This window comes from Macaca fascicularis, chromosome 6 (assembly GCF_037993035.2).
Source record: "Macaca fascicularis isolate 582-1 chromosome 6, T2T-MFA8v1.1".
Taxonomy (NCBI): Eukaryota; Metazoa; Chordata; class Mammalia; order Primates; family Cercopithecidae; genus Macaca; species Macaca fascicularis.
The window spans coordinates 123,603,617-123,627,046 of NC_088380.1; the positions used below are offsets into that span (position 1 = coordinate 123,603,617).

A 23,430-nucleotide genomic window follows, 5' to 3' on the forward strand; every position below is an offset into this window, starting at 1 on the left:
GTCTCGCAATCCAAGATCCCCCTGGATAAATCCCAGAGGAGTCTGTTTTCTCTTTTTCTATCCCCGTTTGTTTTCCTTCTTACCATACTTTCTCTAGGCTTTACATCTCCTTTCTCATTCATTGAAGACTTGAGTTAACCATGTTTTTCCTTCTAATTTGTGGGGAAAGGTGTCATTTTCCTTGGCCTTCTGTGTTGTGTGTTGACATAAACATCAGGGAAGTCCTTTCCATCCAAACATTAATGCATCAGTCTCACAGTATAACAAATACAACTCTCTACAATATGATCTTATCATATCTGGGAACCTAGGAGTCAGAGCTGTGAGGCATAAAGAAATCAGATGCTGTGTATGATTTTGCTTGGTGGAAGAGGAAAAATCAAGGAATCACAGGTTCCAGGTGACTTCTGAGAAAAATGTGCTGCTTCTTTGAAAAGTGGGATATAGAATTCTAAAAAGGCCTCTGGGCTACTAAAGGGTTGAGAAAACACTTAGATACATTGGATTTCACCCTTGTAAACTTACTACAAAGAATATTTAAATGAAAGGTGGTTGCTATGTGACACAGATGTGGAGAAGAGAGGATGTCATTAGAGACATCTTCATTTGAATGGTATGGGCTTCACATGGAGGGTAGAAGTGAAGTCATTTCCTTCCACTCACGTCACTGCATGCAGCAGCATCTTATCCTGCCACTTGAAAAGATTCTTGAAAGCCGTTGTCAAAAGACTGAAAGAAGACAAGCAGATTAGCTGTTCTCTGGAATACAAGTCAGGGAAGACATAGAGAGCAGAGGCTACCTCAAGGCCCACAGGCTGCATCACGCAGGCTACCTGCCTACCCCTTAGGAGCTGGCTGCCTCCTGAGAATGAGGAATGCATTTCTTGGGCCTCAGTTTCCAAACATTTTAATTGAGAAGGTTGACTAGATCAAACTTTCTCAATTTATTTTCTGCAGCAAATTGTAAGTGTGATGAACCTTCCATGTGCAAATCGCAGAGCACTGATTGTGCCTAAACCCTTTTCTTTCCCATAAAAGAAATCTTAATGGAAATTAAGCAAACTACCATTATCCTAGGAATGGCCTTGAGTTCTCACCAATTTATACAGCAAATTTTGGCACGTTAATGATTATTAGTACAAAGTTACTTATGAATTCCTCACATTGTTATAGACAGCTGCCAAAAATGAGAACTCTAAGAAGCTGGATGATCTAACATTCTAGATTTCATGTTTCCCAGTACCTGTGAAGAAAGGGGTTAATATAGCCAGGCCTGAGATTGCTATTCTTAGAAAGGCCAGTCAGTAAGATTGGCGTTTGACTGGCATCTGGGAGCCTGACTGGTAAACAGTCCCCAGCATTGATATAAAACTTTCATTAAATGATAAGGCTGGCTCACCTGGTTTGTGCAAACATATGGTTCATGCTGAATACCTACTTTTTTTCTAAGGGTCTGGAATTTTAGTACATGCTAGGCAGAGGATGCCTACATCACCAGTCCCCAGTCATGGGGTGCCTAGTCTCTATTGAGCTCCCCTGACAAACAACACTTAACTCATATTGTCACAATTAGCTGCTGGAGTAGAATTAAGGGCATCTTATTTGACTCCACTGGGAGAGGACTCTTGGAAGCCTGTGTCTGATTTCTCCACACATCTTTTTCCTTTGATGATTTTGCTTTGTATCCTTTTGCTCATGTCTTTATCCTGAGTCCTGTGAGTCCTTCGAACAAACCTGGTGCTGGAGACCCCTGATACAGGCCGCAGACTGATTTTTAAAAAAATCATTTATTAAATGTTGCCTACTAAGTAACTTTTGGGGGTGAGGAGACAGAGTAATGGGACAAAAGCAAAGATGAAAAACACACAGTTGTGCCCCAGTTTAGTGGGTGAACTTGACTTACACAAGGGAGCAAATGCAATAGAGAGTGATGGTAGGTGGGGCAGGAAGAGGGTGTGGGGTGCTGAAGGTGAGATGATTATGATGGAAATTAAGTTAACAATTATAATGGGGATAAGAGGGTTATTATACGTGGTGCTCTTAATGCCCATTGCAATGTATAGATGATTTACGGAGCATGACCCTGAGTGTGGAGGCAAGAAGAAGTCCCAAAAAAGGGTAAAAAAAAAAAAAAAAAAAAGAAAGAGTAAGGATATATTTGAGAAGGAGTGTTCTGAGATACAAGGGCCCAGAATCATGTACTTAGCTTTCTTCTAACTAAAGAAGAAGGGAATGGTATTGAGTGAGGAACAACTTCAAAAGAGTCATGAACTTCAGATTGGAAGTCAGTGAAATCAAATCTAAATCCTTCAGTAGCAATAAGCATGGTGTGATGATAATGAAAATAATAATGACTAAACGTATTGAGTGCTTCCTGTGTGCCATTTACTGTCATAAGCTATTATATGCATTGAATCTTTTAATCATCCTAGCAACCTGTGAGGTAAGTACTTTTCTCATCCTCCCTGTTTTACAGATACAGAAGTAGAGGTCCTGAAAGTTACTTTTCTCAAGGTTATAGACCTGATAGACCCTACTTAAAACGTCCATGCTCTACTGCTATGGAAGTTAATAGAAGGTTCATCTGTTGAAGGCAGGACTTTTTTCCTATCAGCATATGCTTTTTCTAGGATACTCTGGAGCTCATCCAAGACAATGGAGTCTTGAGGAGAAAGGCAAAAGCAACAACCTCTCCTCTTGCGTAAAACCATGGTCACAGGAGTATGGGGAGACAGTGGTGTGCAGCGGTTTAGTGCCTGTCTTTCGAGTCAGTGGAAATTGGACTAAACCTGCTCTGTTGCTTATTAGCTGACTGATTTGGGACAGTTTGCTTAGATTCCTCTGTGTCTCAACTCCTTCATGTATAAGCTGCAGAAAAGTACTATCTACCTTAATGTGGCTCCTATGAGGATTGATGCTATAAGATGGTGATTCTAAATTGGTGGCACACTGCCTGGTCCATAGTAAGAACTCAACAAGTGGTAGCTATTACCAATCAGTAAGAAATAGAGTATTCTCCCACCCATTTCCATTTTATGGCCACTTTTAATTTACCACTAATTACCTTTTGATGGCACTGGCATACAGCATTTAATTGACTGAAAAATTCCATTAATACTTCATAATGAAGTACACAAATTATATGGGGAAAACATTGTGGTGGTGTTCTAAAGGAAGGCCTACTTTTTCCTTCTTCAAATATCTAAAAATTGTGAGGATGACCATATCTCAATAACTTGGTAATTGTCAACAGTTTAATGTGAATGGGACCATTAGGCTCCTCATGAGTGAGCAATACAGTCATTTTGCAGTCTTACCTCTTTGTGTACTCCATCAAGGAAAGTGCTGTACTCTTAGTCATGTCCCTCTCTCCACAACTGCCATTACCATGTCCATCAAATCCTATCCTTGGGGTAATTTTTGTTTTGTCTTGTTTCAGATAGAGTTCACTGTTGCCCAGGCTGAGGTGCAGTGGTACAATCACAGCTCACTGCAGCCTCGAACTCCCAGGCTCAAGTGATCCTCCCACCTAGGCCTCTGAGTAGTTGAGACCATAGATATGTTCCACTGTGCCTGGGTAATTTTTATTTTTATTTTTTGTAGAGATGGGGTCTTGCTATGTTTCCTAGGTTGCTCTTGAACTCCTGGGCTCAAGCAATCCTCCTGCCTCAGCTTCCCAAAGTGCTGGGGTTACAGGCATGAGCCACCACACCCTGCCACTAAGGTAATTTTCGGATTCATGTCTTTGCTCAGCCACCAGCATTACTCTTAGGATGAGAGTGTTAGCACTCCTGGTAGGTACTCATGTCCTGTCCTTTGAACCTTAGTCACATTGCTGATTCAGCACACTTGGTGAAATGGTGACAACTGTTGAGACTTCTTTGTGAACACTTTCCACCATCTTTAATCCTCTTCATCAACATGTCCCTCTACCAGTGTCCTGAATGATGTCCTCAACTACATATCAATAGCTGCCTTCTCTCTTCCTCTGGACTGCCTTGAAGAAAGGTTAAAAAAAAAAAAAAAAAAAAAAAGTGCTCAGAGCCACTTATGGATTGCCAGTTCTTCTTTCTCAATGATCTTCAGTGACCTAAAGTCCCTGTGTCTAGGCCTTGAGCCCTTGCCATGGGCATTAACATTTCTTCTTACAAGGCTGAAGGGAAGGGGTCTAAAATGAACTTCCTGGCCATTGACATAAAGGGACTTTTTTCTACCCACTCTGTCTCTCACTCTTGCTGGTATTCAACTCCACCATTACTCTTAGATTTTTTTCACCTGTACTTCCTCAGCCTTTATTTCTCCTCTGTTTGCATTGAGGGTGTTTGTTCTTAGGTATTACTTTACATGTACCCTTACTAAGATGTATCAGTTATTATTGCCATTAAAAATATTTTCTGGCCAGATGTGGTGGCTCATGTTTGTGACCCTAAGACTTTGGGAGGCCGAGACAAGTGGATCGCTTGAGCCCAGGAGTTTGAGACCAGTCTACTGGTCATGGTGAGACGTGGCAAAACCCCACCTTTACAAAATAAAGAAATAAATACAAAAATTAGCCAGGCATGGTGGCCCATGCCTGTAGTCCCAGCTACTTGGGAGGCTGGGATGGGAGGATCACTTGAGTCTAGCAGGTGGAGGTTGCAGTGAGACAAGATACTACTATTGCACTCCAGCCTGGGTGACAGAGAGAGACCCTGTTTCCAAAAAAAAAAAAAAAATTCTGTTGTTCCAGAGTTCTATCTATACAAATTAATTATCTGCAAATTTGATAAGAAATTCTTAATCTCTCTTTTGAAGATAGAGACAACAATGTTTTCCATATTTCAGTTATTCATGTACAACACCTTCAAAACTTTTTGCTATATGTACATACCCTTGTACTTTTTGCTATGTGTACATACTCCTGTACTAAATGTATATACCCCTGTATGTACATACCCCTATATGTACATACCCCTGTACTTTTTGCTATATGTACATACCCCTGTACTAAACTGTTTGCTATATGTACATACTCCTGTACTGTTATTTACTTCATAAAGTCAAATGTTCCTTGGGGAGGCAAAATTGCTAACAGTGGAGAACCATGATGTGGTTCATGCATATGTGGGAGAACAATGTAGGTCTCCTTGCCTTAATGTTTACTCTTTGAGTACAAACTTCAGGCCAATATGACATGTAAAACCAGACTACACACATTGTTTATGGAGGCTGTCATGCTGTCATAGAAGGAGACCAAATAGGTTTGCTAAGATTTATCCTTCTTTTAGTCATATTGGTTTCTATGCAGTTCCTAAATCAGGGGTCTGTCATTCTTTTTTAGAGGGTCTAAAGAGGAGCTACCTTGTCACTCGCTTGAATATTCATCAGCAACAGAAGAGGAAGCTGATCCGGGGGGGCGGTGCTGCTGGCTGTCTGTAAGTCATACAAGGAGTAGATGGTTCACAGATCAGCAGATGCCACTGCCACTTTTATCTTGTCTGTGTGTTCTTCAGTTGTTCCTACGATAAGGCTTTTGCAAGGAACATAGTGCTCTTTCCCTTTCTATGGAAGTATACTTGTATGTGGATAAGTATCCTTGTATGCTAACTACTGTAAGAGAAGCACATACTCAGTCCTAAAAATAAAAAATAATATTTTGCTCAACTCACAGTTGGGAATGGGTTGGAGGGTCCTCTGATGCAGCTGTCCTTTAAATGTTTACTCAGGGATCTGAGCGTTGCTGCCTTTGACTATGTGGCTATGTCATCTTGAGCCAAGAGATCATGGAACATTATTTGGGACAGCAGGTATATAGTTCTGGTCAAAACTCTGAAGAAGGCATGTGAGTGATTACAATTTGTCAAATGCAGTGTTGGCCGGGCGCGGTGGCTCAAGCCTGTAATCCCAGCACTTTGGGAGGCCGAGACAGGCGGATCACGAGGTCAGGAGATCGAGACCATCCTGGCTAACACAATGAAACCCCGTCTCCACTAAAAATACAAAAAAATTAGCCGGGCGTGGTGGCGGCGCCTGTAGTCCCAGCTACTCGGGAGGCTGAGGCAGGAGAATGGCGGGAACCCGGGAGGCGGAGCTTGCAGTGAGCCGAGATCGCGCCACTGCACTCCAGCCTGGGCGACAGAGCGAGACTCTGCCTCAAAAAAAAAAAAAAAAAAAAAAAAAAAAAAAAAAAAAACAAAACAAATGCAGTGTTAAGTGACAACCTGCATCTGGACTCCTAGATAGCCAGTGTTGGATGGAATCTCCCTAATGTTGACTCTCTAGACCATTCGTTCTAGGGACCTGTCTGCCCAACTGGACTTCCTGCCATGTCTCATGGTGTCTCCCTGGTGTCTCCTCAACTGCAATTCCAAATCCCAGTCACTCTCTGTCTGCATCCCTCAGGTACACAGTTCTCTTCCTGGTCCTCTGCATGATGAGTTAAGGTAACTAGACCGGGTCAAACTTCTCCACTGGGATTACAAACTGTGATCCCAGACACTGAACCATGGCTTCCTAAAGTTATAAGCCCAGGTATTCCAACGAGACAGAATGTTGGAAAATGCTTTCTCATGTTAAATGTGATTAGGCAAATGAGAGAACATACTTTAAAAATAATAAGGTCTGAGAGAAATATTTTTTTTTTAATTATTATATTCCTGTTAGAAATGGTGTTATGGCAAAAATAAGGAGACTTTCTCTGTCAGCAAAACCCACTCCAGTCTTACTACAGTGTGGTCATCCTTGACAAAGGTGAAAAGGTGAGAAGAGTTTTGATTGTTTTCATTCTGAGGTTTATTGCCAGGTGTTTGAATATACTTAGTGGACTTACACAAAAACATTAAAAAACTTACAATATTTTGGTGAAGATAATGCAAAATAAAAATGTTAAAACAAACTAAAAAGTTGCATTTTGACTGTTTTCTGTTAAGAAGTGTTTTCTCTCCATGAGGAGGACAACATAATTTTTCTTCATTGCTTGTATTCATCATACCCGAGAAATATTATTGGTTACATTTTGTATCTTGATGAGTTTAATCAAGTACATTTGATGCTAGGCCAAATTGGGAAAGAAGCAAGATGTATCATCCAGCCATCCCATTCCTGTACTTTCTGCTATTCTTGTTGGTTCATGTTTTCCTCAGATGCAATTATTCTTAGGCTATATTGTAGGCTTGGGATACTACAGATCAAAGTTAATGGATTTGGTTCTTTTGTATTTCTCTGGTTGTTTGGGCAGGGATGGTGTTTTTTTGTTTTGTTTTGTTTTGAGACAGGGTCTTACTCTGCAGTCCAGGCTGGAGAGCAGTGGCATGATCTCAGCTCACTGCAACCTACCCCTCCCAGGTTCAAGTGATTCTTGTGCCCCAGCCTCCTGAGTACACTGAGCTGGGACTACAGGCATGAGCCACCACACTCGGCTAATTTTTCTTTTTGTATTTTATAGTAGAGATGGGGCTTCACTCATGTTGGCAAGGCTGGTCTCGAACTCCTGACCTCAGGTGATCTGCCTGCTTTGGGCTCCCAGAGTGCTGGGATTATAGGCGTGAGCCACTGCGCCCAGCCTGGACAGAGATTTTAAAGAGCAGGGTACTAGATGATGGTTGCATTTAAGCCTGGCTCCTCCCTTGCCTATTGATTTTGTTTTTACTGCTATTCAGGGAAAAAAAAATTCATCCAATGAAACTAATATCCACTGAGGTTTTAGGGGACTAATATGTTGCTTCCATTAGAAGAAAACTTTTTCATCTTTCCAGAAACAATAGTGATTTTGTTTGTAATGTTAAGCTATTTAGAAGAAAATGCAACTGAAAGCTTTAATTGCATATGTACGTACATGTAATCGAAACTAGGGTGCCTCAGAACACACTTGCCGGTGGAAGTTAATAATGGAGCAACAATAATCACCATAAAACTGTGTTTCTTTGAAGACACTTGGCCTGTCAATTTTGTCCTCAGTGATTCTGGGGTTCATCAGGTTATCCTTCTTCTGCACATGTGTCCTTGTGACCAGCAGTCCTGCTGTTGCCCTGACTGCTCATTCTGCTCTTGAAGTCAGTGAAGCTCTCTGAGGCCTAACAGCCTTGTCATCTTCTGATGTTATGAGACTCCTAATGTTTTCACATGCTCTAGGTACAAGCCCCAAGCGAAAAACGTCCTCTTCCCCCTGTCATGGGTGCATATATTCGAAGCTTTGGAATCTTGCTCTTTAGTGAAACAGATGCTGCAGTGCGTTGAGTGGTGACTTGCCAAAATGTTTGTTTATATCCTGACTCCTGAAACCTATGAATGGGGCCTTGTTCTGGAAAAGAGTCTTTGTCAATGTATTAATAATTAATGTAACTAATAATGCAGTAATTATTAATTACTCAGTGTAATTAAGGATCTCAAGATGAAATCATCCTGAATTATTTAAGTGGACCCTAAGTTCAATGACAGGTAGGTGTCCTTGTAAGAGACAGAGGAGGAAGAGACATAGACAAAAAAGGGGAAGGCTATGTGACAATAGAGACAGAGATTGGGGTTAGGTGACCACAGGCCAAGAAAGGCCTGGAGCCGTCATAAGCTGGAAGTGTCCAGGAGGGATTCTTAGAGTCTTTGGAGGAAGTGTGACCCTGCCGCCTCCTTGATTTCAGACTTTTAAATTCCAGAACTGAGAAAGAATTTTTTTTTTTTTGTTTTAAGACACTGAGTTTGTGGTAATTTGTTACAGCAGCTAATTAGGCACATAATACAAATATACTTTTCAGACTTTCATTCAACCACTTTTCTCTGAGACTCAATATCAATTCCTGGGGATTGGGTTTAGGACAGTCTACATGACAGACTGTAATATACTCAAAATCAATCCTCAGTCAGATGTTGACTCAACCTTAAACCACACTATGTGCCTCAGCTTTCTCTTCCTTTGGGTTGAAATTTTTTCATATATTTTTTTTCTCCTCAGGGACTTCCCCAGAGCCTGTGACAGACTGGATGTCACACATGAAGTGGGTTATCGGCAGCCATGTTCCTTTGCTTCTGGTCATAATGTTAGGTTGGTGCAGAAGTTGTGGTTGCTGCCATTACTTTCAATGGCAAAAAACACAATTTCTTTTGCACCAACCTAATAAGTTCAGAGGTAGACACCTGACTCACACCTAGTCATCTGATGGGGATGGTGGTATTGAAACCCAGAGCAGTGGGTGGATGAAGCTGTCATATGTAAATTTGGAAATGGGTATGGCCATGTTTCATGTAGTATACCGAGGAAGAGAGGAAGTGTGTCTGTAGAGAGAAAAAAGAATACAGGTAAGAGGAAGCAGGTCCCCAGCGTGATCCCTTTCCTGGTTCTTTCTCAAGAGCATGGCTCTTAGTTCCCCACCAAGAATATAACACATTTGCATTTTTTTTTCTTTTTTGCTTAAATAAAGTAGAGTTTGTTGGTATGTGTCATGAAAGAGTCCTTAGGGAAAGCAAATCCAACTTCTGGGCTCCCCAGTCCTTCCTACAAGCACTGAGACTCACACCTGGTCCCTGCCATCTAGCACTTTGTAGGTACAAGGCACTCTGATCCACATTATCTCATCCCAACCTTGTGTGGGAGGGTGACCTTTGAGACATGGACAAAGGAGATTTGACCCATCCTTAACATTTAAAGGCACTGGACTTAGAGAGGATGACAGGGGCTCTGGAATCCCAGTGCTTCCTGATCAGTTCTATTCTATTTAAAACAAATTAACAACCAAAGCAAGACTAAACGGTCCCAGCAGGGTCTGAATATGAAAGATTCTTCAGCATAGAAGGTTCAGAGCAGAAGGAATAATGGAACAAGTGTATTCTGTGACTACATTCAGGGCAGACAGTGGGAAGGAGGGAGTTGGAGGAAAACAGAATTGCCCAGTCTGAGAACTATTAAGGGCCTCCAGCCCCGGGAAGGATGGATGACAAGGGAGCACCAAAGAGGTAATTGGGCCCCTGATGTGAGGAACAGTCACAAATAAGCCGACAAAGCCACACATAAGCCTAAAGCATCCAGCAAGGATTAAGCCCCATTAGCTAACCTAGTAGCATAGACATAACCTGTTAGAAGACAGTTTTACTTTAACCCATGCATTGTCTGTACCAGAAAATCATAAATAGAAAGCGGGCTTTGTAGGTCTACATATTTTAGATTTCAACATTTTCAAAAGAGTTTGGGAGAATAAATAGTGAATATCAGAGAGGACTCTTGTGATTCCTGTCATCCTCCTCATTTTCAAACCTCATTCAAATTTTCTGGGTTTTTTTCATAATAATTATCAGTCACTACTCTCTCTGCTGCAGCCTATTTTTCTCTCTAAGCTTTTGATTTTTATCTGCTTTTTCCCAGCAGAAACAATTTTCAGGTGTGTGAGGCCAACTACAATTGAAAATCCACCCAATGGTTCAGTTATCATTTAACTGATATTTTATCGAGCAACAAGTAGGTGCCAAGCGTTGTTCTAGGAGCTCAGGACACACAGTGAACAAACATTTCTGCCTTTTTGGAGCTTACATTATAAAGCAGGTGAAAAGGAGAAAATGTTATGGGAGAAAATAGAATAAGAGAAGGGCTGAGGAGCATGGCTTGCAAGTTTCAAAAGATTGGTAGTGGTGATTATTATTTTTGGTCCATCTCCTGGCTGCTGAAGTTTTCTCTTTGGCTCATCCTCAATCCTAAATACTTCAGGACAGGCACTGTGTCCCTTATTTTAGGATTCCTGATTCAGTTAGTTCATTAAAATTGAGATAATCCTTGCTAAGAGCCCAGGATTAGAAATTTAGCCCATTAAAAAATACTAAGCCATGAGGATAAAACATATTATATGTGTGTTACCTACTTACATCTTTAACTTATTCCAATGCCTTGTTGAATAAAAGGACAGCCTTCTTTCTTCTTTTTCATATCAGGATTTACATTAATCATGGCGCCTACTTGTCCTCCATTCACTTCATTAGGAAAATCATAGGGATGGAGGAGGAAAAGTCAATCTTCCATAATCAGCCTGGCTGTTTCTGACATTTTTAGGAGAAACAAAAGGAATGCAATTATTATTATTATCTATTTTTTCAGAAATGCAAAGAGAATTTTTTATTTATCCTCTGTGACACCCTTCTTGTTTTCTCTGCCTTCTGAAGAGTTGACATCAGTGGGGAACTTCATTTGAAGTCAAGCAAATCAATCTTTTATTGAGATTTCAGGATCCAAACTTGCATAAACTGCTTCATTCAGACAGCTTTTCTGCCTTTGTTGAGTTTTAATCTTGCCCTGTAGGACCAGCTACACAATTTTTGGGGCCCAGTGCAAAATGAAGTATGAGGCCCTTGTTCAAAATTAAGGATTTTGAGATGGCAGCAGCAGAGCGTTAAACCAAACATAGGGGTCTGCTGAATGGAACATGAAGCTTACCCTGCCTCCTATTCCTGTTTTTGAATCAGGTGTTTATTTGCTTTAAAATTCGCAGGAAAAATCCAATCCAATCAAAATATATGGTGAAACTTTTCAGCCTTTATTTTATGAGAGAAACATTTTAGTTACATATAAACTGAGACAGAAAACAGACAAAGGATTTACTGGATGTATAAAATTGAGAAAGCAGAGGCTTTTTTTGTTTAATATAAGTATGTAATTAAAAGAAAAATTCTTAAAAATAATTCATCTTAGAAATAATCTTGAGAGTATAACTTGAACACTTTCTTATTAAATACAATAATAGCTAAATTATAATCAGCTTAACCAGGCTTCCCTGGTCTGCATATCATGTTCACATTCCAGGAAACATTATGAAATAGGGAAATAGAATAAGCCAGATTTTCAGGGCTAGTATTTGGAGACAAGGGAAGTGAGGAAAATTTTCATTTTGGAAGACTGCCATGGGAATCATCTATTTAAGGTAAGTTTTCGGGCTCATAATTGCAGTGATCTTGCTCATCATCATCATTATTATATGATTTGTATTTAGGAATATGTCATACACATTACATGATACATTTAACTGTATACCATACGTCATGTAATAATGATAGGATGTCACTATCACCATTTATATTTAGGGATGTATCACTATTACATGATGTATAGTATGTCCATTGAAGCAAATACTCACCTTTGGCACTATCTGAGGAAAACTGCCAAAGGGAACTAAATTTGTATTGAGCAGTTCTGATCTGAGAGAAAGGTGCAGGGACACATACTACTACATGCACCTAGGTGCACACGCACTACTCATACTTAATACACATCATATTTTAGAGCAGGGCTTGACAAATATGGCCATCAGATCAAATCTGACCTGCAGCCTGTTTTTATAAATAATGTTTTATTGGAACATCACCATACCCATTTGTTTACTTGTGTCCATAGTGTCTTTGCACTGCAAAGGCAGAGTTGAGTAGTTGCTGTGAATTCCACACAACCTTTTAGGATAATAAATATCTTAGAATATTTACAGAAGAAAGTTTCCTGATCCCTTGTTTACCATCATTTAACTGCTGAAATATTTTTCTAGTAAATTATTATGCCTATAAAATAAATAATAAAAGATACATTGTTTACATATATTCCTATTTATACATATATATCTCAAGGCAATGATTATTATAGTTTAATTGGCATAAAAACAATATTGAGAAAAGTTATTTTTCCCTAATTGTAACAGACAGGACTATATTGCTCTGTATTCCTGACATGATTGATTTGGTTCCCCGTTTGTCTTCTTTAATATGCAGGGCTACCAGGAGGTTAAACAGTTGTATATTTCCATTTAAAATTTCCATAATCATTTTTTGTGTGTGTGTGTGAAAACCTAAAAATTGTGGTAACTTACCTGGAGACCTTGGGGAAACCATTTTGCTTTGATTTTTCCAATCACTCATAGTAAATCAGCTACTGAATATATTTCCCTGTTAGGAGGTTTTTTTTTTTTTCACAGTTTCAAAATTATGTGATTTACTTACTGATAACAGGGAATGAATTTAAAAGAGCAGTTTAAAAAATGAACAAAAATGCCAAGAATGTAACATAGAATTTAATTTTTCAGCAGGTATTATTTACTTACTAAGATAAACCAGTCACTTTACTTTCATAGATCAAGTTTAAACCATACACACAGTAAGAGAGGTGAGCATATTTTCTCAACCAAAAGGTAAAGGGGGTGATTGTGGAGACAGTGTGTGTAGACTCACAAGGTCTCTGGGAGAGAATTATTTGAATTGGTGACTTTAAGGAAACCTTGGGATTGGAATCACCGCTTGGTATTTATATATTCCTCCAGGTAAATTTATATCACCCCTCCTTGCCTCTTAGAAAGATTATTTTTATTGCCGGGCATGGTGGCTCACGCCTGTAATCCCAGCACTTTGGAAGGCCGAGGCGGGCGGATCACGAGGTCAGGAGATCGAGACCATCCTGGCTAACACGGTGAAACCCCGTCTCTACTAAAAATGCAAAAAATTAGCTGGGCGTGGTGGTGGGCACCTGTAGTCCCAGCTACTCGGAGGCTGAGGCAGGAGAATGGCGTGAACCCAGGAGGCAGAGCTTGCAGTGAGCCGAGATCACGCCACTGCACTCCAGCCTGGGCAACAGAGCAAGACTCCGTTTCAAAAAAACAAGAAAAAGAAAAAAGAAAAGAAACATTATTTTTATTAAGCACAGAATAGTTATCAAAGAAATCAAAGAATATTTATTACATAAAGTATAAAACATGATAATATTCACTATTTAAATTAGGGAAAAGAACAGTGCCATTGGCTTTGACATTTCCTATGTGCCCTTCCCCATCTCAGCCTGGTCTCCCCTCTCTCTCAGAAGCAACCAATATTCTAAATGTTGTTTCTCACCCCTTTCTGCCCTTTTAATGTATTTATTGTTTTATGGTTCTAGGAAATTTTATCACATCTATAGATTCATGCAACCGTGGCTATAATCAGAATCCAGTACTTTTCCATCATTGCAGATAAATTCCTTTATGGTACTTCTAAAGAGCTATACTCTGCCCCAACCCTAAGCCCTGGCAACCACAGATCGGTTCTTCATCACTATAATTCTGTCATTTTCAGAGTGGATTGGCTTTTTTACACTCAGCATAATGTCACTGGGGTTCACCAAAGCTGTTAGTGTGTGAATAGTGTGCTTTATTTCTGAGTGGTGTTCCATTGTGCTATAGCATTATAAAAAGTACTATGGTTTATTTATCCATTCACCCTTGAAGGACATTTGGGCTTTTTTTCCCCCTAGTTTTTGTCTATTACACATAAAGCTGCTATCAAAATTCAAATTCACATAACACTTTTTTGTGTGGAAATGTAAGTTTTCATTTCTTTAGGATAAATACCTAAGAGAGCAATTTCTGGGTCATATGATAAGAAGATACTGAACTACTTTCCAGAGACACTACATTTTACATTCCCATCAGCAGTGTACTAGAGGTATGATTGCTCTACATCCTTGACAGCACTTGTTATTATCAGTATTTTTTATTTTAGCCATTCTAATAGGTATCTCTAATAGGTAATATAGAGGTGTCTCATTGTAACTTTAATTTGCCTATCCCTAGTGGCTAATGACATTGAATATCTTTTCCTGTGTCTGTTTGCTATCTGTATACAGCTATTCCCCTGTATCTACAGTTTCACTTTTTGCAGTTGACTGCAGTTTGAAAATAGTAAGATATTTTGAGAGAAAGAGACCAAATTCATATAAGCTTTTAATGCTCTATTATTATAATTGTACTGTTTTGTTATTAATTTTGTTAATTTCTTTCTATGTCCAATTTATAAATTAAACTTTATCATAGGTAGGTAAATATAGGAAAAAGTCATAGAATGCAATCAGCCTTGTATCCACAGGTTCTGTGTCTGTGGGTTCAGCCAACCATGGCTTGAAAATGTAGTTAGCTCTACAATGGTTGCCTCTGTAATAATATACAGATGTTTTTCTTGTCATTTTTTCATAATCTATACCAACTAACAACTATTATCATAGCATTTATAATATATTAGGTATTATAAGTAACCTAGAGATAATTTAAAGTATATGGGAGAAGGCACATAAGTTATATGACAAATACTGGACTATTTTATATAAATGAATTGAGCATTTGCAGATTTTACTAGCCACAGGGTGCCTAGAACAAATCTCCCATGGACACTGAGGGACAGTTTGTATGGGGACTCTTGGAATTTATCCTGTGCTGATAACGAGAGACTATGGTATACTCACTGGCAAAGTTTTCATTCAAATCTTTGACTTGTTTTTTAATGGGATTTTACATGAAAATAATGCTCAAAATCATTAGTCATCTAGTGTTGCGGGAAGTCAGGGACCCTGAATGGAGAGATCGACTGGAGCGCGGCAGAGGAACATAAATTGTGAAGATTTCATGGACATTTTATCAGTTCCCAAATAATACTTTTATAATGTTTTACGCCTGTCTTACTTTAATCTCTTAATCCTGTTATCTTTGTAAGTTGAGGATGTATGTCACCTCAGGACCACTGCGATGATTATGTTAATTGTACAAATTGATTGTAAAACATGTGTGTTTGAACAATATGAAATCAGTGCACCTTGAAAAAGAATAATAACAGCGATTTTCAGGGAACAATGGAAGACAACCATAAGGCCTGACTGCTTGCGGGGTTGGGCAAAATACAGCCATATTTTTCTTTTTGCAGAAAGCCTACAAACAGACATGCAAGTAGGGAAGATATCACTAAATACTTTTCCTAGCAAGGAATATTAATAATTAATACCCTGGGGAAGGAATGCATTCCTGAGGGGAGGTCTATAAACGGCCACTCTGAGTGTCTGTCCTATGTGGTTGAGATAAGGACTGAGATATGTCCTGGTCTCCTGTTGTACCGTCAGGCTTACTAGGATTGGGAAACTCCATCCTGGTAAATTTTTGGTCAGACTGGTTCTCTGCTCTTGAACCCTGTTTTCTGTTAAGATGTTTATCAAGACAATACATGCACTACTGAACATAGACGCTTATCAGAAGTTCTGCCTTTTGCCCTTTGTCCTGTGTCCTCAGAAGCATGTGATCTTTGTTCTGCTTTTTGCCCCTTGAAGCATGTGACCTAGTCCCTGTTCATACACCCCCTCCCCTTCTGAAACCCTTAATAAAAACCTGCTGGTTTTGTGGCTCAGGTGGGCATCACGGTCCTCCTGATATGTGATGTCACCCCTGGTGGCCCAGCTGTAAAATTCCTCTCTTTGTACTCTTTCTCTTTATTTCTCAGCCAGCTGACACTTATGGAAAATGGAACCTATGTTGAAATATTGGGGGCGGGTTCCCCCGATAATCTAGGGAAATGCAAATTATAGGGAATTAACACTACATATCCACTAAGAAGACTCATATTGAAAAGACTTAAAATACAATGTTGATGAAGATATGGAGCAACTAGAACTTTAATGCACTACTGGTGGGAATGTGAAATGGCTCAAGCACTTTTGAAAACAGTATAACAATTTCTTATACAGTTAACCATACAACCAGAAATGAAAACATATGTTTGCACAAAAATGCCCATACTGCTTTTATTCAGAATTGTCAAAGCCTGGAAACAAGCCAAATATCCATCAGCATATGAATGAAGAAACAAATTATAGTATTTTTTGTACAATTGGGTACTACTTAGCAATAAAAAGGAATAAATTACTGAAACATGCAAAAACTTGGATGAATATAAAATACATTATGCTGAATGAAAGAAACCCAAACTAAAAGAATATATATTTTTATCATTCCTTTTATAGGAAAGCCTATAGTAGATAAAACTATAGTCCCTAAAAATCAGGATGGGCTGGGAGAAGAAATGGGGAGTCTCAACAAAGAAGAATGAGGACATTTTTGTGACTAATGGAAATGTTCTGAATCTTGATTAAGATGGTCGTTACCCAGATGTGTACATTTATCTGAACTCATTGAATTGTACATTTAAAATTGATACATTTTATTTATATAAATTATGGCTCAATGGGGTGATTAAAAACACAAGAATATTTTCAAAGTTATTTTTGGGATGAAGTGTTATATTACATAATTATGAGGCAGTCTAATTTTTCTTCATTTACAGATACATTTTCATTTCTGCCTAGATTCTGAAAAGATCTTTTTCTTCATTTTTGTAGATTAGTACATATTTACATCTGAATCTCTTTTCATGAGTTTTGTTGGTGCTTTCATAATGCCTTCAATCTGAAAGATCTGGAAAGTTGTATTTTTTTTTGCTCTCTATTTTTTTTCTTCTCTTTCTCCTTCCTCTGTTGCTTATTTTGTTCCAGTAATTTTGATCTCTCCTCTTGAAACATTATATATTGTTGTTTAACTCTCCTCTATTCCCATGTTTTCTAATTTTTTTTATCTCTCTGCCTTTCTGAGAACTTCTTAAGTTTCTTCACACTGACTCCATTTTCCTGAGATCCAAAAATGCTTCTTACACTAGCACTGAAGTATATTTTAATTGTGAATTACAGCTTCAGTTTCTTTATAGCCTTTCCTTGTCTTATATTGCTACCTTTTATTTTCTCTTGAATTCTTTCATCATGGCTTTTACTCCATTTCTCCAAACACAACACTTCTTTCATTCATTTATTTCTATAATTTTATTCCGGTTGCTCATCAGAAATAATTTTGAGAGTGGTTCCTTGTGTCCACTGAAATTTTTTTGGTGCATACAACAGAAAATGATTCTAAATTAAAGAAGAAGAAACATGTTCAATGGCTTACACAACCAGGGGGACTGGAAGGAGCCAAAGTAACAGGCTGATGGTAGGAATCACGCACTATTGTAGTGATGAAAAACTCCAATCCCTCTTCAAGACTAAAATGCCAGACAGGGGTACCTAGTTTATCTCAATTGAGTCAAATAACTGCCACTTGGCTAGGAACCAGCAGAACTTCCCAAATACAGTCTCAAGGTATTGTTTCCAATAGAAAAATATTAATTCCTCAAATATAAAAAGATCTGTTAGGAAAGGAAGTAGGTTTTTGGTCACCAAACCCAAAAGATATCCATTATAATCTTCTTCTGAATTATTAGGATGGTATTTCTCTCTCATTGTCCTGATGTATATCTTCTTACATATCTTGCTTCTCTTGTTTTTGCTGTTTTCTTGTTTATTCATCCTGGAATGAGGGGAGATCTCTGCAGACCCAGTATTTGCCAGTGGTCATAGTAAAGGTCTCTTCTCCTGTGTTAATCCCATTTGATTCATTGATAACCTTATTCAGCAGGGTGGATGAAAATTCACACTCCCCAGAATGTAGTGCTTTGAGGCTTTAAAAAGACTTCCACTCTTTTACATTTTTGGACGAATTTACAGGAATTAAACTTATCAAGATGGAAAGTGACACAGCTCCTTCCTCCCTTTACTCCTGTTTTATTGTTATGGTGGAGTTGAAACTGTCTAGTGAATATAACAGGATTTCTATTGGGATGCTTTTCTCTAGCCACCTCTTATAGCAGTGGGACTGTGGCTGATGATTCTAAATGGTACAGGGCTGGGTTACTGAGTTGGAGGACAGGCAGAAGAGCAGCCCAAACAGGGGAGTATGTCTAGTTCCCTTCAGGCTGCTGTGTCGGCTTGTTTTCTGCTGCTAAAGCCTGTGTCAGTTGCCCAAGATTAATCAAAGCTTACTTGTAGGTTTTGTATAAGTAGATCTTTCTTATAATTTTTAAGTATTTTTTTTTAGTGTCACTATGTGTTTTTTATGTTTTAGTGATTTTATAGATGCTTTATCAGAATATTAGAAGAGATATCAATAACCACCATTTATCACAGATTCTATTTATTAAAGTAGATAGAATATGTATAGCAGAATATGCATTTATCACATATTCTATTTATTAAAGTAGCAACATATTTAAGCATTTGGTATTTAAAGAGTCCCTTGTTTGTTTTCTGTGCCAATTAGAGGTACCTTCAGGATTGCAAAGGAAGATGGGAAATGAAAATGTTTCTCTATGGGAGCCTTTTGGAGTTTGCCTACTTTTTCTCACTTCTACCTTGGCTAGCACTTTTGCTGATTCATTCAGGAAATCCTTATCCCCAGACAGGCCTGTGGTCAGTTCTCCTGGAGGCTGATCGCCATCCACAAGTGATTGGACTCCAAGTTGGGAGAGACATTTATTTTTTCAAGAATAAGGATTTAAGAATTTATTTTAGATACATTCACAAAATTACTTCAATCAAATGCATGTTTGTGCCATTGTCTTCCTTATAATGGTATTAAAATATGTTCTATTAAACATTAGAAGTCTGATTTTTTTTGAATAAATATAATTTCTATAGAGGTTTATCACAATAACTAGGGCTATTTATGAAACTGCTGCTGCAAGGGCAAAAAAAAACAGGCTGGCACACTCATACCAAGGTGGATGAGAGAACAGCAAATGAACAAAGTGAAAAGGCCAGTTTTTCTATTTTCCTTGACTATTCAAAAGTATCTAATATAATTTGTTCCAGTGCTGAGGACAATCAGAATCTGTATCTCTAAACTCTTTAACTGAAGTAAGCTCTAAGCAAAGGAAAAAAGACAAGGTATAACTCAGAGAAAAATTTAATCCATTCATCAAAATTAAGCCACATGAATAAAGCTAGGTATGCAGAAGACAGAAAATGTATTTCATTTTTATCTTTTTCTCCAAGTTGAAGTCAAATGCATGGGAAAAAACTCAGTGCATTTCATTTCTGATGCTTTTGAGGTCTTTTCTTGAAACTGCAAATTATTGCTTTGCATCTTAACATCAAGCTCTAAAAGTGATTGTTGTTTATTCTGGAAGTTCAGTTTTTTAAAATTCCTTCTTGTCAAAGAGGAATAAATCCTGACAGGCAGATGACAAGAACCAGCGCTCTTTTTTATCGCAAAGGGTCTGTAAAATAAAAATGATCCTGAGTAAAAAAAGAGACTTTATTAAAAACATCTTATTATGGCATTCAGCATATCACTTTGGAGGGCTAGTTAGGTGGCAACCATATTGGAGACCTATTATTGTTTCTGAACAATAGTAAATATCAAGATAATAAGCATTTCACTTAGTAATATAATATAATAATAATAATATGATATAATAATATTTCACTTGGAAGAAGTCAAATGTCCTGAAGGTTTTTCTGAGTTGACTGACATCTGACAGGGACTCCCTAATCCCTTCCCTGTAAATAACTGCCTGTGATCTCAGGGTTTTAACCCTGCATTTGTCTGCTTTTTGTGAGCTTCTCAATAGAAAGATGCTATCAAGTGTGTGTGTGATATGGGAATTGGCTCACAAAGACAAGGTTGTGCAGGGTTTATGTAACCATGTGTTTTCATAAAGTCTACAACTGCAATATTCAGGCAGAGAGATAAGAACAATTTTTCTTAAAGAAGAATATCTTATTATTTTGTGAAAACTCTTGGAAATCTATGAACACTAAGGCCAAATTAAATGAAACAAATACTTCTTATGTTGGTTTTATTTTTAGTCTATTATTTCAAGTGGCTTTTGAAAGCCCTCTGCTTCATTTGAAAGCATTCCTTTGGCCATGGCACATGAGAGGGGGAAGACCTATTACAAAAGAGAATAAAAATTACTTAATCTTAATTCATAAAATCTTAGATTAGAAGCAACCTTTGAGATCGTCAGTCTAATCTCTTTCTGAAGATAATCATCTAGCCTCACTTGAGCATTTCTAGCGATTAGAAACTCATTATGTTTTAGAGAGTCATTCTCTTTGGGGAAATTACTAGAAGCTCTTTCTTATCTTGAGATTAAATCTGCATACCTGTAATTTCTACATCTCAGAGCAATACAAAGAAGATGATTAATCATTTCATTTAAAAATAGTTATCTTAGGACTCTTCAAATGTTTGAAGAAAGTTTTCAGGTTACCACCTGAGTCTCCCCCTCAACCTATTTCCCAAGGTTAGACATATTCACTTCCTTTAACCAATTCTCAGAGAAAAAAGTTTTCAGTTTTCAGAGTTTTATCAGACCAGTCACCTCTGCACGAAATGACAGTATCTCTCTACAAATTCCAGCTTGTTTTGGCCAAGTAAGATGACTTTAAGGAGTCTCAACCCTGCCAATGCATTTGAGTTGCCTGGAGAAACTTGACAAATTTTACTTCCTTTGTAGACATTTGATTTCAGTTGATATGGGATGAGACCTTGAAATTAGAATTTTTCAATGTAAAAGAAATAAAACCCCTTCTACTGAAATCATCTGAGTTCCAGGCAGGGCTTTAGAAGTGAGAGCTAGTTAATAAATGTATGAACACGCCCAGCTGAATTTTGAGCAGGCTATCTAAGCATTTCAGGAGAAGATGATATTTACCATTTACCAAGCACTTCCACAAAGCCTGGCATCAGGCTAAGTGTGAACTAATTTAAATACAAAATAATAAATAAGAACCTGAGGCTCAGAGCAACTAAGTGACATGACCAAGATGATATTGGCCACAACAAAGAGGCAAGGAGATTTCAGACTGGGCTGTAGAGACCTTGAGCCAAGCTCCTTTGGATAAACTTGTTTCGCTTCCATTACTGGCTCTCCTAGAACAAGGGCCTGAAATGGAAATGGTGACTGTTAGACTACAAGATTCAGTTGTGCTTAGGCTGCTTCCAAGCCTAGTGTGAGAGAACACTGAGTGAGGCCCTTTGCTATCCAGATTACTGAGGCAGTCCTGGAGTGGGTGGGCCTCTCCCACTAGTGCCTTTGCCCTGCATCCTTGCCTAACAAGCATCCTGAATACAAGAGGTAAAACTAGGGTGGAGGAGAGTGCTGTTCAGAGGCTGAGTGGCCTGGCCACAAGGACATTTAGCACAGAGGAAGCCTGTAGGATTTGGTGACAGTTCCTACCATGCCTTCATGTTCATTCTCCTTCAATACTTCAAACTAGAGCAGCAGGCCTTTCTCCAAGTATGTGAGGAAAAAAATGGGATAGATACTTAGAACTGAGTAAAGAAACAGATCAATCTGACATACTGAACATTCATTCCCAGGATCCTTATACAGCTGAAGAACTATCCAGTACATATATATCAACTATGTTAAATACTATTCACCACGGTCTGACCATCCCACACAAACCACTTCCTCAAGACATGTCCTTCATCCCCAGAATCCCAAGCCCCGTGCAGGTTCTCATGGAGCTTTTTTCGTAAGAACAGTCATGAGAAAGCTTGGAGTCTCTGGAGGACCATTTTGTTTTACTTACTTTTGTCATGTTGTTTTAAAAAGAAGAAAAAAAACTTTGCCTTTTTGGGTTCATCTGAGTTTGAGTTTTAGGTGATTACTTTAGCCTATGAACTTGTAAGCATTCAGGGACTGGATTAAAATCCTGCCTGTTACTTATAAATATTGACACTGACAGGTGAGAAGTAGTGACCTGTTTATGAAACGGGTTTTGTTTTTAAGTCTGTCCAGGGGCAGACTTGAGTCAGATTAAACCTGTATCTCACTAAAACTTTAGTCATAAGAAATATGTATTGTTTTCTTAAGAGTTTGCTCATTGACTATTTTAGTTTCAGTTCCCCTGGAAGTAGACCTTGAGTCAACAATTTGAGTGCAGAAGTTATTTGGAAGTCAAGGAACACTGGCTTGGGCAAGGGGAATTGATATAGGGAAGGAAAGAGAAAATAACAAGTGAATTATTAGGCCACCTCTCACAGTGGGGTAGCATAATTGCATGGAGAAAACCTAGAAAGGTAGTGTAAAACACAAGTCTTAGAATTATCCTGCCAAGGAGTAAAGGAGAAGGGGTATTTATGCCTCCACATCCATTAGTCATTGGACAGGGACTTCCTCTGGTAGTTCTCACGTCTACTCTTTAAAGATGCAGAGGCTGGCTGGTGGAAGCCTGGTTGGGCACGCATGAAAATAATATGTGGGTCAGAGGAAATTTGAGGGAAACACATTAGACACGTTAAATGTGATAACTAAGAGAAATAAAGGAGTTTGCTGCATCTGGAAAGAGAGATATAAGCAAAAAAAGTTATAAAAATTTTGTTTGTAATTTAAAAATTAATGTTTTCTACAAGTCTTCAATCAATTTTTTTTTCTTAAGCCATTATTACCAGAACAGTACATAATTTTCTGGAAATATAAATTAAAATGGGTTTTGGTTCATACTCATCTCTAGAGATTTTTGAATACTGAGTCTCTCTTCCAAAATATTTATTATTTCTCCCAAGCTAATGTTAATTTAATTCAATCTCTGTGTATGTACTTAATGTCTAATTTGTACCCAGCACAGTGCTTGCCACTTACTAAAGAAGCTTAGAGTGAGAATCTAAGTGTTTTGATATCAACATATTGCAATTTTAAAATTTTAAACTAGGTATATCCAGGTGTCCAAAGGTGCGCATATGACCATTGTGACAGATAAAAGATAGCCACAAATTTTTTGACATTTCTCTATTGAGAGGTGGGTTTGTGTTCCCTGTCCTTTAGTTCTGGTTGGGT

At 38.4% G+C, this 23,430-nt stretch overlaps 1 long non-coding RNA gene across 1 annotated transcript in view; it reads left to right on the plus strand.

The window, feature by feature from the left end:
- LOC135971138 (uncharacterized) overlaps positions 1-6,181 on the plus strand; it is a 36,792-nt gene extending 30,611 nt beyond the window's left edge. Inside the window, exon 3 of the long non-coding RNA XR_010587219.1 lies at positions 5,321-6,181. This is a non-coding gene — a long non-coding RNA (uncharacterized lncRNA). The remainder of the gene's footprint in view (positions 1-5,320) is intronic.
- The last annotated feature ends 17,249 nt before the right edge of the window (positions 6,182-23,430 follow it).